General features: G+C 43.8%; 1 protein-coding gene across 7 annotated transcripts in view; it reads right to left on the bottom strand.

Moving 5' to 3' along the window:
• The window catches only part of CSGALNACT2 (chondroitin sulfate N-acetylgalactosaminyltransferase 2), a 33,355-nt gene extending 21,280 nt beyond the window's left edge, over positions 1 to 12,075 (bottom strand). For 2 of the 7 annotated variants that reach the window (XR_014317893.1, XM_082764580.1), the window contains exons 1-2: positions 12,049 to 12,075; positions 4,635 to 4,745 (exon numbers count right to left, since the gene is read on the bottom strand). The gene's annotated coding sequence lies outside the window, so the exon portion shown is untranslated. Of the gene's footprint in view, positions 1 to 2,587; positions 2,608 to 4,554; positions 4,750 to 11,570; positions 11,686 to 12,048 lie in introns of those variants that run through there. The other 5 variants (XM_082764581.1, XM_082764583.1, XM_082764585.1 and 2 more) reach the window with 5 other exon arrangements.
• Positions 12,076 to 15,136: the final 3,061 nt, after the last annotated feature.

Here is a 15,136-nt window from a genome sequence, read left to right as displayed (position 1 = left end):
TTTGCAAGTCTTCTAGAAGCAACTTTTTTATTCTTCCTGCTTTTCCAGGGCCTTATGTATATTCAGCTATGGAAATGCTTCTGTTCCTTACAAGAGAGCTCATTGATTCTCTAAGCACAAGGGGATAGACCAGCATGCTAATTGAAAATACTTTTAAATTGCTTTTTTATTGTATTAGCGCTCTGTTTTGGTTCCTTGTTGCAGAGGATGAGTACTTCTTTCTAAACAGTGGAAACATTCACACTTGGAGCAGCAGCCTAATTCAGTATGCTTCCTTCATGCTGGACTGTACGGACATTCCTCATTGTAACATGTTCTACTTCAGACATGTCCTTTTTATTCAGCATGCCCTAGATGGTCATAGTTAAGCTGCTTATGAAATTCCAGCTGATTTTCATAGTTATTTTGTTTGTAACTTCACCAGATGCCAAGGACATTGTCTTAAATCCCTCCACACAAACACTTCACTCCTTAGTGAGTTGTATAATGAAAACTTCAGGTCCAGTATCATCCTGAGTATTTCTTTTTTTTTTTCCCCTGTTAAGTGACTCCCTCCTCTCAGCATTGCCTGTGAACACTGAAGAAACACTGCACAATCAGTTCATTTCTGTCTTGCTGAAACCAACAAAAAGTTCACTGTTTCTGCTGCCTCAGAGAATCTTTGCATAAAACCCTAGAATGAGAAACCTCAAACCATACCTCCAGTATGCAGAAATACATACTGTGCACTTAAGTCCATTGAGGTACAACCTCAGAAAAGACGGAGGAAGTTGTTCAAAGGCTGTGTTGTACAGCTGTAGTCAAATGAGTACCAAAGTCAGGCTTTTCTGTTGTTGGGAACATTACTAGGAAGGTAACATCAAAGAGGAACACATCCAAGAGGAATTAGTGATAAGTTCTCACCTTTCTCAGGAAACTGATCTTCAATCTGGTACCTCACCCACCCTCACTGGGCTAACTGTGGCCACCATCACTACCATCTGACTTGCTTCCAGCTATGTTTCTGCTCCAGGCAGCCCAAAGACAAGAAAGAAGCTGAAAACCACTGTGTATTTACAGAAAGAAAGCCAGCAGGAAAGTGAAAATAACCACCAAGTAGGTTACACCTTACCAGAAAATCCTGAAGAATTTGGAAGTTGCACACATCACAACCACTGCCCATGTACATCGCAGTCACTTGCAGTGGGCAGCAGCTCATTTGCAGTATTTTGAAAGCTTAGTGCCTAACAGCGTTCCAATCCACCACAACAGGCAAATTTAGTTTAAGCACAGACATTAAGCTTCGCAATTCATGTCATCTGACCAGCATTCGAGTGTTTTTTCTTCATGTTACCTCTTACAATCATCCAAACAGACCCAGTACACTAGTGACCTCTCATACATCTTCCAGCACTCCCACTGGGTCATATCACTTCAGTATGCTCATGTGGATACTACTGTATAAAACAAAATGTGTAAAAGCACACACCAGTACTCTCTAAACCAAACAGTACAGCTTCTACAGAAAGTTATTTTCTGGACACTGCAGATCCAAACCACCAATCCAATCAAACTCCATACTAAAACCAGTAAACCTTAACTCCTAGGAACTCATCAGCTCCACTTGGCTGATAAATAAAAGTGGTTGCATTCAGTTAGAAGCCATGAGCCATGCTACAGACCCACAGCAGTAACAGATACTTAACCTCTGTGGTACTGCAGCATCACCTGGCCACTCATCAGCTAACAATCCAGGACAATGCTGAGCTATCAGTTTAACACCACCCATTCACTCACAGGTGTTTTATAGTCTCCCTTAAACTTCTTTGTTGTAAACTCCCACTGGCAAATCCAGAGTCCCTCAGGGGAAAGATGACAACTGCACAGTGATCACCAAAGAGGATCTTCCCTCATTTTTAATTCAACAAGTGGAAGAAAACACCCAGGCAACAAAAGCTACTGCATACATTATGAAAAGCCTGTAATGAATAATTAAGTGCTTGAGTGTATCCACAATAGCTATCCTCAGACATTTGTTTACTTCCTGAACAGGAAGGAAAATATCAGACCTTTGGCACAAGGATCACAGTAGTACTAGTAGCATACCTGCAAAAAGTTCAGACATGGGAACCACTAGGAAAAAGTTACTTCAGTGATACATGACAATCACAGGAGTTGTTACTGAAAAATACAGGCTTAAGGAGAACATTTCCATGGACATTCCCTATGCAAATGGTTTACTTGAACAAAAGCAACACCATGTTTTGTGAGCAGACACTGATCTCTGAAAATTAAGACTAGCCTTCCACATGTTTCTACTTCCCTTTCACAGACTGGAATACACAGTGAATATGTATGGGGTCTCACTTCCCTTCTTTCATACAGCAGAGGAACTCATGTCCAACACACAAGGCTTTATCACTGAGAAATTTTGCCCTTACCCACTTATAAACAAGGTTCAGATGCTGTATATTGATAGCATCTTTTTGGGAGATGCAACTGAAGCAGGGCACTTCATACTAGCTAGAAGCTTCTTTAAATAGAACAGAATAGAGTATGGTTTCATCTTAATAGCAAGTTCAATTATCATAGCATAGAGACTACTTACATTTATCCTATGAAGGACAAACAAGCAAGTCTTACTCATCACACATTTCACAAGAATCTCTTCCATTTCCACTTGAGTTTCAGTATGTTCACTTCGATGTACTTTCAGTTGTCTCAAGTCAATACAGAAAAATCACAGCTGGGAAGTACCTGTCCTACACCACATTTTGCCCCTTCCCCATCCAACACAGGCAGACAGAAGGTAAATCAGCATGCCAATCCAACAGAACAGAAAATCTGTTTTCCATAGTGTCAGTTCTCACTGCTACAGCTAAAACAGCAGAAAAAAAAACAAGAAGATAATATCCAATCCAGAAACGGTGCTACTTTTGCCACAACAGTCCCTGAAAGAAAAAAGAAGCCTGCTGTCATCCTCAGACGAGTGATGTGCAAACTGTATTGAAACCATTTAACCCAATTCTTACACGACTTACAGTGAAATGACAAGGAAAAAATGGCCCTTTGATAACATGGTTTTATCTTCCTTAGGTGATAGAAGGAAATGAATTATTGCTTGCCCTGGCAGCTACTGCGCCTACACAAAACAGTTCATTACATAGTTAAGTGGACAATGAAAGAACAATTTGATTCACATTACTTTATACCTAATCCAAAATAAACAAACTCATGAAAATGAGTCCTATTTTGGCTTCAGCAGAGGCTAGAGCAAGCCCATTTATCCAGAAACCTCTGAATGGAAATCAGAACTCAAAATCCAAACAGCTACACCTTAAATGACCCGTTCATTATAATCCTCATTGCAGATAACACCTGGAAATGGAATCAACTACTGCTTAGCTGTTTCAATGAAGACAGGCATCTTCTTGGCAAGATGCCAGTGACAAAGTATCCCATGTAAGGCCAGCTGAAGGGCATGGGTTTTTATCTTGGCTTTTGGTTATTGTGTAGCTATCCTGAAACAATCACCATCTCCCAAAACTTATTTTACATAGCTTTTCCTATAGTTCATATTAATTTGTTGGCTTTTGCATTCCCATAGACACTATTCCCCTTTTTAAAATTGACGAACTCCAAACTTGGAGAAGCAAGTTGTCTTACTTTTACTGCAAGGGGATTCAAAGAACAGCAGCACTACATTACTAGACTCATTTTGCATACCCTGTGTTATTACACTTAAACCTAGAAACAGGAACAGAAATACAAGTCGTTACCTTAGTACAAACATCACTGAAGCACTTTCTATAGTCATTCCTAACATCTTAAACAGCAATTCATTTTTTACATGAGCATTAAGCAATACATGCCAAGAACCTGACCCACTCGTACCAAGTGCTTTACAAGAACCTTGTTAACAACCTATTCTCCATGAGGGACTGTATAAGCTGCATGGGGAACTAACATCACAGCAAGTTGGTTTCCAGGTCTAGAAACACAGCTTACTCAAACGCAGTGCTCAGGCCTGTTCACTGAAGGCTTCCAGTTAGAATCAGTATTTTGGAAAGCAGGTTCTGGAAACTCCAATGGTAAGGGCAAGGCTGGGAAGGGCTGTCTGTCTTCATTCAAAACCAGAACTATTGATTATACAAGAGCCATCAAACATTCCCACAGCAATTCAAGGAAGTCTGTCTACATAAGCCTTCAACATGATTTTTTACTGAGTTGTGTGCTACATGAAAAACCTACTTTGGTTCACTACCCTCAACATTTTCTAAACATACTGAATTGATACCTACATAATTCATTAATAAGTATTACACTTGACCGATAATTCTTCTAAGTAATACTGTATATAATTAGCAGAAAAGACTACAGAAGTACTGATGCACCTGTTAATTCTTCGAATTTGTTTTAAAGTAGATTATAAGTAGAAACATTATTCTACCAGCTGAAAGCTGCCATCCTTCACAGTCACTACCTCATAACAGTACATGTAACACTACACAGTCAATCAAGGATAAAAAGCCAGGTGCATTACCAGAAAAGATAGCTCAAGCAAAACTAAATCACCTTTTTTTACAGCAACTTCAGCTTGTCCTCAAGAATGCATAGCAGTCTGTTTGAGTACATGCAGTGCAACCTCTACACACCTTTCAGTATGAAGAAGCAACAGATGCCACAAGGAACAACAATAAAACTTCCAACATTTGGTCGTCTTCAAAATAAAATGCTGTAGAAGGCTTGTTGTACAGGAAAACAGCCTATCTAGGGAGAGAAAAAACAGTTACTCTCATCACATCATCTTACAGTGAAGAAGGAAAAGTAAAATACACTGAAAACATTGCATCACTTCAAGCATCTAAGGTAGTGACAGCTTAGCATTCCTCCCATACAAGACAAATATGTTCCAGCAAGTGCTACTGAACCCTAAAAGGTACATCTAACCCAAGAACATAGTATTGGCACAGCATACCCACACAAAAAATCACCTCAGTACAAGTACATTAAAAATAAAAAACACCATGACTGAAGTTGTTAGTTGTGCGAATTGTAGCAGACAAAGTTGAAAATCACGTGCTTTCTGGAAATGGGGTACACTTTGGCAAAAAGAATTTGTTATCAAAATGAAGAGTTCTTCCATTTTCTCACTTCTCCTAATCATCATCCAGTTCTCCTTGCATGGAGATCTAGACATGTCAGTTAGGCTTAGTAAAATGTATGTATCCCAACACATGGGAACTCCTGTGCTATGTGAAAGGATAGCTGTCATCTGAGTTCATACACAGCACCAGTGGAACATTTCCTACTGTGGGAGGTAGAAGTCAAACACTCTGTTCCCTTACAGTTGTAGAACAGAAAGGAACTGCTTGAGAACAGACCAGATCCTCTCTGAAGCTCTCAAGAGCTAACAGGCAGTTATCATACACTGTTTTCTTTTTTACCCCACCAAAAGATGAGACTGAAAAGGACAGTCCTCAGCCAAGCTTGCCTTTCTGACAGTTACACAGTTGATTATAGCCAGCAAGGAAAAATACCCAACTTTTCCCCAGGATTGAGTTTAATAATTTTTCCACAATAGGAGCCATATTACTGTTTCCATAGAGTTACAAATCCAAGTTATGAGGAAGCTATGAGGGAGCTTTAGCAGTTAAAAGGAGGAGAGTAAGGTTAAGTTCTCAAGTGCACCTGAATCTTGCTTAAAGAGACTTCAGACTTGTATTAATATCAGCCTTATACGCAGATATGTATCAAAGCACTGATTTAAATTTCATTGTAAGTTTAATTGGAAAATTGAGAGCTAAGTAATATAACAAATGTTCTCAAAGTTATGATTTATTAGTGAATTCAGTATGCAGTACCCTGAACTAATATTTGCCTAGAAATCTCTCTACTGTGAGTCTGAAGAGCAATATAACTGCTACAGCCACCCACTGGAAGACTGGAAGACATTTATGTCCATTCTGTCCAAGTGCTCTTAAGACCTTCAAAATGCCTAAAACCTGTTTAAAGTGCAAAATAGTATAGCAATTCCGAGGAAAAGAACAATTCCACAGGATTTTTATTTTTGTTTTTAAACAAATGGGATCAGATAGCTTGAGTTGACACATGGTATCAAAACTGGGATGACTTCACTGTTCCTCAGTCCATGGAACTACAGCAAGGGGAACACAACCTACAAGTATTTTGAAGACAGCTAACAACTAGAGTGGTTTAAGTTCTGCTTTCAGCACAAGTCAGGCATGAATATGTCACCAGAAATGAAAGCTGGATGCCAAATGATTGAGAAACATCTGGTGCCTTCCAGAAGCACAGATAGATGCGCTCGTACCATCTATCATCTCTGTTTGACATTACAACTGAGGAGAAACTGACTCTCAAAGGACTTGAAGCAGAGAAGCTAGCAGCTTGTCAGAGCTATTTATCTTGGTGTTTCTTCCCTAAAATGTTGTCTTGCACTGGAAAAAGACATCTGTATGAAAAAACAGAACTCTCTCAGCACTTAACATTACCCTGCTCCTTCCCTTTTTGTTTCTCAAGTGCCTGAAATGAGCTTTTGGGACATTTGAACTATCTTCCCTCGTATTCCCATCAACAGCAGATCACCATTTAGAGGGGAGAGGCATTAGGAGTTTCTGTAAGCCTCTCTAGTTTTTGCACGTCCTTTGTGCAGTTTATCTACTTCACTGATATTCTCCAATTATTGGTGCTGGTTTTGTTGCACAGCAGGGAAAGATTAAGATGTTACTACACACACTTAACAGAAAGTGTTTATTCAAAGTGACATTTGACACATTGTACCACTGGCAACAACTTCTGTTAAGCTATTTTAACACCTCCAGGGTTTTTTTTTCCTCTGGTTCCTTCAGAGGGTCACTTAAACCTCTATCACTTCTCACCTCTTCATCTAGCAAGGTAAAACGAACAGAGGCTCAGCACCTTGCAAGACTAAAGAGCAGTACTGAAAGGTTAAATGGGAAAAATTCAAGGTCACTGGATTACATCAAAAAACCTGCAGGACACGCTCAATAGCACTTCCTAACAGAAACTGACAGAGCATTTTGGAGGCAAAGCCTCAGCACCGCTGCCAATGCTTTGCAGGGCAGCACTGAGCCCCAGCCACCAGCTGCCCAGCACATTCTGCTCTGCAAGCCGTGGGTCTGAAGCCTCTCTGTGTCAGAAGCTCCCACATCATGGGAAAGATGGACCCAGACTGCTAAGTGAAAACAGCTTAATTTCCACTCTAACAGAGCACCGGCAGCACGAAGATGCAAGCCCTCTGCTGCCCACAGGGCTGCAAGAAGCAGCAAGACTACTGACAAGTGTCCTATTACTTCTGACACCACTGCTTGGGGAAACCTTGTAAGACCACGGAAGTGCTACCGCAACTCATCTGAAAGCTACCACCCCAGACATTCCTGCAGGACAGGCTTCATTATAGAGAAATTAATGACTTCACCCTCCGTGTAACTCCAGAGCTCCTTAACTATGTTCAAGATGAGCATTTTGTATTTTTGGAGTGTGCTCAAAAACATGAGTTAGCTTGCCTCATATCCTCTGTTTTTATACAATCCAACTGCTTTAACGCCCTGTTCACTGTGCTCTGCTTCTGAACACCTGCCCCGCAGCAGCAGAAACAGCCCAGGCCAATCACCCACCTCTTACTGCTATTTCTCCACAGAAGATACAGGCATGCGAACTCCAGACATTGCACACAGAATTAGGAGAAAATCTGCCTTGTTAGCTATCAAATAGTAACCATAACAGGATATCCCCACACACCAAGCGTCTAACATCTACAGACAGTTACCCACAGCACCTCTGTGTAACAGCACCTCACCCACCAGTTCTAAACCCACAGCTCCATGCAGCTGGACACCTACAAGCTGGAAACTGTCCTTTCAGAACTGGCATTTGAGAATTTATTAGGGTCCTTTTCCCCTATGAGATCATCTGGCAGCAGTCACCCTAATTCCCAAATACTAATATTAATACAAAACTTGCATGGCTTCATGTACAACCTTCTGAAGGCACCCTACAGTTCTGACCCTTCATGAACATGCTCATCTGTTGTCTTGCCAAAAAGGAAGGATTAATAGTGCAGCCACATAAACCTTTTTCTTGGGTGGATATTTGTTAGCCACCAAAATTAAATACAAGAATCAAGTATCTATATAGGGATAAAAAAAAATCTGAAGTGTTTAGTGGTTTCACTGGGAAGTGTTTATTATGTGCAAGTCTTGCATCCTAAGTTTACCTTTAGATCATAGCTGTCCCACACTGTATAACTTTAACTGTCAAAACACAAAAACAAATTTTATACAATGCTCACCTGCATGACTTTTTTTCTGTGACAGCCACTAAGGATATGGCAGCATACATCTACAGAGGATTCATCAGCCATGAAAGAGTTTTATTTCTGTTCCATGATTGGAATACTCATTTCATTTAGAAACAATTCCCCACAGTAAGGGAGAGGAAGAACAGCGCAGTTATTCCACATTTTTTTGGAAGAGAGGCTCCAAGGGTTTCTTCCCGAAGCTGCTTTACCAGCAAAACAGTACTGCTTATTAAGAAGGAAGTAAGGGAAAAGAAAAACAGAGATGCCCTTTACCACCCACCTCACCAGTAAGATAGCCACATTTAACACAAATGAGGAAGACGGTGAAACAAAAGCAGGGACAGACCTGCCCTTTGTGTCACCTGCCAACACCACTGCCAGCAACAAAAGCCTCCCATGTGTCAACTGTGGCCCAGCAGCCACAGCAGCATGAGGAGAGGCAGCAGAGGGCTGGAGACCCCAAGCCCCACAGGAGTGCAGCGGGGCTGACAGGGGGCTAGGCCCGACACACATGGGGCTGGGTGGTGCTCGTGCCACAGGCAGAAGTCAACCAGTAAACACAGCAGTCACCATGGTTATTTTAAATTTCGGTTGGAGATGATTGAGGCAGGAAGTGGTTAGATAAAAAAAGTATCTGCAAGATTTCCTCAAACGATAGCTTCCTCACCTAAGGTCTTATTTGGATACTTGGCCTTGAAACACTAACACGCCATTTACGCTCTTTCCAGCTCTCACATTTGCATTCACAGCACCCACAGCGGCTTCCCAGCTTTACCAACACACCAAAACAAAGTGTTAGAGAACTTTGTGAATGGGATAAGCCTTTAAAAACTCTTAAGGTATAACACAGATCACATATGTATGAGTTCCACTGTACTCCACCCAGCGATAGCTATCAAGCAAGCATCTCCTGCTGGCCTCCCAACATGCCAAATGCAAACAGCACGGACAGCATAGTGCCAAGGAAACAAGCTACTCACATCTACTCTAATGTGCTGTATTTTCAATGCAGCAAAGTCCTCCAGGATTAGGAAAACAAGCCCATTTTTCTTCCCCTTGAGCATTTGATCTATATTGACTTCCTACAGCTTCCATCAACTATCTAGTTATTTTTACTTAAAAAAAAAAAACAGTACAACTGATTTTAAAACACACACACAGCCCAGTTTAAGACTCCTAAAAACTACTAACTGACCTGACTACACTTTTTAGTAGATGCCAAATACCAGGTCTACTTTAAAGGTGGTTATAACAGGCTTAGATGACAGGAGCAGCTAGATGGCCTCAAAGGTTCCAGTCCTTTCACACCTAATGACACTTGTAACACGAAGAACCACAGCTTGCTGAACTGTTCCCACCTTTATTATTTTTGAAGAATAGGTTCACAAAAAATAAATTAAGAACACAGGTCAGCTCATGTTTCCAGACTTTTCTAATAAACAATATTAGAAATGGGAGTGCTGGGCTTTTTTTAATCATACAAATCGAAGCTGGTCTGGCAAACAGTTATGAGTGCCCTCCTGCAAATGCTTCTTATAAGCTGCAGCTGTAACTCAGAAGTAATATTATATTCCCACTCTTCTACAAAAGCATAACATTTCTTTGTGAACATTTTGTGATTTATGATTTCATTTTCCCCCCATGTCCAGCACCATACTTGCAAGAATGTAAGTAGTTGCATAGATAAAACACAAGTATTTTTTAAGAAAACCCACTACACTCTTTAAACATTTTTTCATTGTGCCCTTTGAAGCCTTCTTCTTTAAAAAATATTTAAAGAAATAATCTTCTAGTTGAAAACCTTGTCTCTTTGCTATTTCATCTCTCCAGAACCCAGATCATTATGCTCTCCCCTTCATGTTTGTTTACTCTGGAGGGCTACTCCTCTACGAGAGCAGAAGACAGATGAGCTAACTGAAAGCAAAGCATATTATTACTTGCAACACCACCCAAATCCTTACCCAAAATCTGAGCACCATCCCACCTCCACAGCCCTGCTCCAACATTATTTAATGAGAAAATACTGCAAGTCATGAAGTTTGCTTCATAATAACAGACTGTTACAGAGTTAAGACAAACATTGTGCAATTCAGTTAAAAAATGGCATCGTATTTCCCACACCCTCCCTCCCCCAAGTTCAGTTTTATTTATTTAAGATGGTGCCATTTTGGTGGTCCATTTTTACAAAGAGGTCAACTGAACGCTTCTGACAATTAAGAAAATAGCAGACTGTGGTGAATGGGAAGAAACTGTTACACCAAATATGATGTGGGTTTTCCTGGCAACAGACCACAGCTGCTTATCATTCAGCTATGCCCTCAGATGAGGTTTTTCACTCACTTGGGAAGACCGATATCCCAGGGCTGGAATTCAAAAGCAAAGAATTTAAATTCACAAATAACTTGATGCAATTTATACCATGATACAGAAGCCTCAATGATACCTTTGGGGTTTTCTGTTTACTCATTCGTTGGATTTTTTGTTTTTGTTTAAAGCCTGAGGAGGACAGTGAAACAAACTCACAGATGGAAGAGACAAAGAACCATTCAAGCTCAACAGATCTTAATCACAAGTTTTTGTGGGTTTCCTCCAGGAACAGGCAAGCCAAGCAATTCCTATTTGTGCCACGCAGCCCTCCACTTAATAAATGTGTTCCTCATCCTCCTCTCACGTTATTGATGGCTCGGGACAGGGCTCTCATAGCACCACCCTCTGTGGTCTCCCAATGCTCACGATACAGACCTACCAGCCAGAGGCTCCCATAAGAGCCTGTGGGTGTAATTGAGGCCCTCGGCTAACACCCTGTCAGCAAGAGCCATCCACCTCCCCTGACAGCTGCTGGGAACACATCCAGGCTGCTGTCTCTGACAGTGCCTGGGGACTTGCTATCTCGCTAATAAATACAGGGAGGCCAGAAATCTCCTTCCACCACACTGAAAGAACAGCAACTTACAGCCAGCACAAGCTGGGAAGGAGGGAATGGTCCTGCTCATGGCGGTTACAATCTCTCAGAGAAAGAAGAAGGGGTTTGAGTACACAGCCTCAGCCGGAGGTCGCTGCCTCTGTGCTAAGCCACCCTCACTGCCCACGGGGCAGGACAGGACAGCACACGGCTCCAGCTCTGCAGAGAGACCTGCACCTCGGTTCCTGCCTGACAGGGCACTGGGAAAAGAAAAAGCAGCCCAACAAGCCACGGAGCCACAGACTGAAGTAAGTGCTAACAAAGCAGATCTAGATGATTCCTCACCGAGCAGATGGATCTAAGTTCAACGCTCTGCATGCCCAGCTTTAAGTTACCTCACCGATCGCAACCCCCCGGCTCTGCTCTGCCTTCCCGCGATGCACGAGTGGGTTTCAGGGCGAAGAGGACTCGAGGTGAGCCGATGCCGCCGGGCAACCCCGAGGCGCCCCCCACCCACCCACCCCGACCTCGGGGGTGCCACCACCAGCGGCCGGCCCGGAGCGGAGCGGGGGCACCGGGACCGCGGCTGAAGCCTAGCGCGGCGCAACCGCGACGGAGCCCGAGCCCGAGCCTCCGCCCCGAGCCCCCAGCCCCAGCCGGCCCCAGCGCAGGGCGAGCAGAGCGCGGCGGGCTGCCCGTTGCCCCTGCCCGCTGCACAGCCCAGCCGCCGGCTCCGGGGCGGCCGCAGGGAGCGGGCCGGGCAGGCGGCGCGCGGGTGGGTGCCGGGGGGGCCGCGGTGCGGTGCCGGGGCGCCCCTACTCACCCGCGGGCCCCGCCGCCGAGCCGCGGCCCCACTTCCTGTGCGCTAGGAAATGAGCGGGCGGAGCGGCTCCCGGCCGCCCTTAAAGGGGCTGGCGCCGGCCCCCCGACCGCCTCCGGGGCGGGGCCGGGCCGCGGCAGCGCTGTGGGGGCGCCCCGGATCCGCACGTGGCGGCGGCACCGGCCCTGGATCCGCCCCGCTCCTTACCGCCGCCCCGCCCCGCCCCGTTAATGCCTCGCCCGTCCCCAGCCTTGCGCGGTTGTGAGGTGGCCGCTGAGGGCAAGGGGCTGGGTCCGTGACAAGGAGACCTGACGGGAGTTGTTCGCCACTCGCCCCGGTGTTTAGTTACAGCCCTGTATCAGTTCGTTAGTTCTTCAGTTCATCAAATAAAAATAATAATACTAAAAAAAATCTGTAGGTATTTTAGCTTAAAAGGACATCAGATTGAGGATCGTGGGCACTATATGGCAGTCTGTGTGGAGGGTAGTCTGTAATGACTGTAAAGACAATCTGGTCCAACCATCACTGTACCACCAGCATCACCCACTAAACCATGTCCCTAAACACCACTACCAACCTTTCCTTGAACACCCCCCGGGACGGTGACGCCACTACCTCCCTGGGCAACCCATCCCAGTGCCTGGCTGCTCTTTCTGAGAGGAAATGTCTCCCCATTTCCAACCTGAACCTCCCCTGGCACAACTCAAGGCCATTCCCTCTAGGCCTATCACTAGTTAGTTATCTGTGAGAAGAGGCCGACCCCCAGCTCCTCGCCACTTCCTCTCAGGTAGCTGTAGAGAGCAATGAGGCCTGCCCTGAGCCTCCTCTTCCCCAGACCGAACACCCCTAGCTCCCTCAGCTGCTCCTCACAGGACTTGTGTCCCAGGCCCTTCAGCAGCTTTGTAGCCCTTCTCTGGACACGCTCCAGGGCCTTGGTGTCTTGAAGTGAGGGGCCCAAAACCATACACAGTACTCGAGGTGCGGCCTCACCAGACCAGAGTACAGGGGAACCATCACCTCCCTAGTCCTGCTCGCTACGTTCTTTCATAACCATATATGAAATATATCTGGCCCTATTCATCAAAAATCAATTCATGTGCGCTCAGAAGTGACCAAGGATCAGTTCTGTGAAGATCCATGCCCCACACTCTGCCGGTTTGCCCACAACACCACGGTGCAGCGTCACCCACATGAGGCAGAGGCGGGCATCGGCACTCTGCAGAGCAAGGCCTCGCAGGCTCTCGGCAGCAGACGCTGCCATCCCCAGCACATTGTGGGTGCGTCAAGTTCCTACCCAGCCCAGTACACAACAGCCCTTTGACTTCTGGCAGACTGAAACTAGCCCCTTCATAAATATCCCCTTGCCCTGTGCACTGCACAACCTGAGGGAGAGCTGGATGGTGAGGAGCCTGATCTGCCTGGCCTAAATTCCAAGCCCGCAAACAGTGTGAACAAAGAAGGTCTTTCCAGAGAATGGCTTGAATACGCTGTGGTTTTAAATAGGCAGGGATTTTCCATGCAGACTGGGAACTCTCACTGCTCTTTGCTGTCAGGCCTCACTTCACTGCTCTGTTCTACTAACAGCTGGGCCGCACCTCATAGCAAACCAGCATATGGGGAAAACGTGTGAGGCTGGTGTGACTGGCAGTCAGCATGTACACTTTCCTAAACTTTAAAAGTTGTTGTGAGAATGGATCCTTGAAAGATATCCTTCAAAACATCTTTAAAGAAACTCAAAGAGAGGAGAGCAGGTTTTAGATTTTCATATATGCGTTCCTGAAACTAGGTAAACGTGGGCTTGTTCTTTCTTTCTAAACTATATGTAAATATACTGCTATTTTAAATCTGACCTCATACAGAGTTTCAGTATTGCTTATTAGAGATGACTCTCGAGTACCACCCTGCTCTCGTTCGAGCTCCGTGTAGTGATAAATGCATCGGAGTTTACTAGACGTCTGTGCTATTTTACTGAATCTGGAGATTGTAGAGTTCTGCATACATAATATTATCTCCAAGTTCAAGAAGATAACGGAATGGAAATAACCACTGCCACCCAGCCGATTTCATTAATCGATACTATGAAGTAGGTCAAAAACCAAATTGACAGCCCTGCATCATGCGCTGGTTGGCCTACAGAGAGCAACCATACTGAATATCATCCTTCGCGCTTCCCAGGCGCCCCTTTTCTGTGCGAAGGCTGGTTGCTGCTATGTGCTGCAGAGACTGACTGGTGATTGCACACAGAATGCTGCTGCTTCTTTAAGTGATGCCTTCCTCTACTTTAGAGTTTCTTCACTTCTGAGAAGATTACTTTCTTTTTCTTCAGCTTGAGAGAAGGCAAGAATAGGTTTCTTAAATTCTAGTAAAAACAACTTGGGTATTGATAGTCATATCTGTATAAGAGGCGTACCACAAGAGGAAAAAACGTTTTTGCAGTTATGTTTATATATAACTTCCTGACTGTTCTATCAAAATGAGCCATTCCAAGAGTAGACGTTCCTTCATAACTCAGACCTGTATTCATGCTGACAAATGTTGTTGTTTCTATTTGATCTTAGTATTACAGCCCTACAGAGGAATTTCTGTTTTGTTTGTGAATAAATAATGCAATAAAACATTAGCAAACGTCTGTTTTAAGACAATTCATTTCAGCTTGGGGAATTTTCCTTAGAGAGGTGTTTGGAGACCTCCTAATATCTGAATTCAGTAAGTATGTTTATATGGGTGACAGCTTTTTATTTTATTAAAACATTATGATAGGATGATGATTTTAGAGATGTGGAGACAGACTTTTAAAATATTTTGCTAGAACTCTGGTAAATGGTGTTCTTAAATTGGTGCAGCTAGGGAAAAGGAAGTGGCTGGCAATAGCTGATCTGAAAAGTTTTCCAGAACAGCATTAGCTCCAGCCTCTAGTGCTTTTTGTTTTTTCTTGTCTTTGTATTTTTTTTAAGCATATGTGTGGGCTGGAGGGGAAGAAACAATAGAGAAAAGAGAGGAGCTGATCTGAGAACATGATGCCAAAGTGAAGGAGTAATGCAAATGAGACCAAAGGGGAAATTAGAAGGAAAAAAAAAAAAAAAAAAGGCAA

Source organism: Aythya marila (genome assembly GCF_965140915.1).
Source record: "Aythya marila genome assembly, chromosome: 7".
Classification (NCBI taxonomy): Eukaryota; Metazoa; Chordata; class Aves; order Anseriformes; family Anatidae; genus Aythya; species Aythya marila.
Note: the sequence above shows the minus strand (reverse complement) of the source record. Positions and strands in the feature narration are given on the sequence as shown.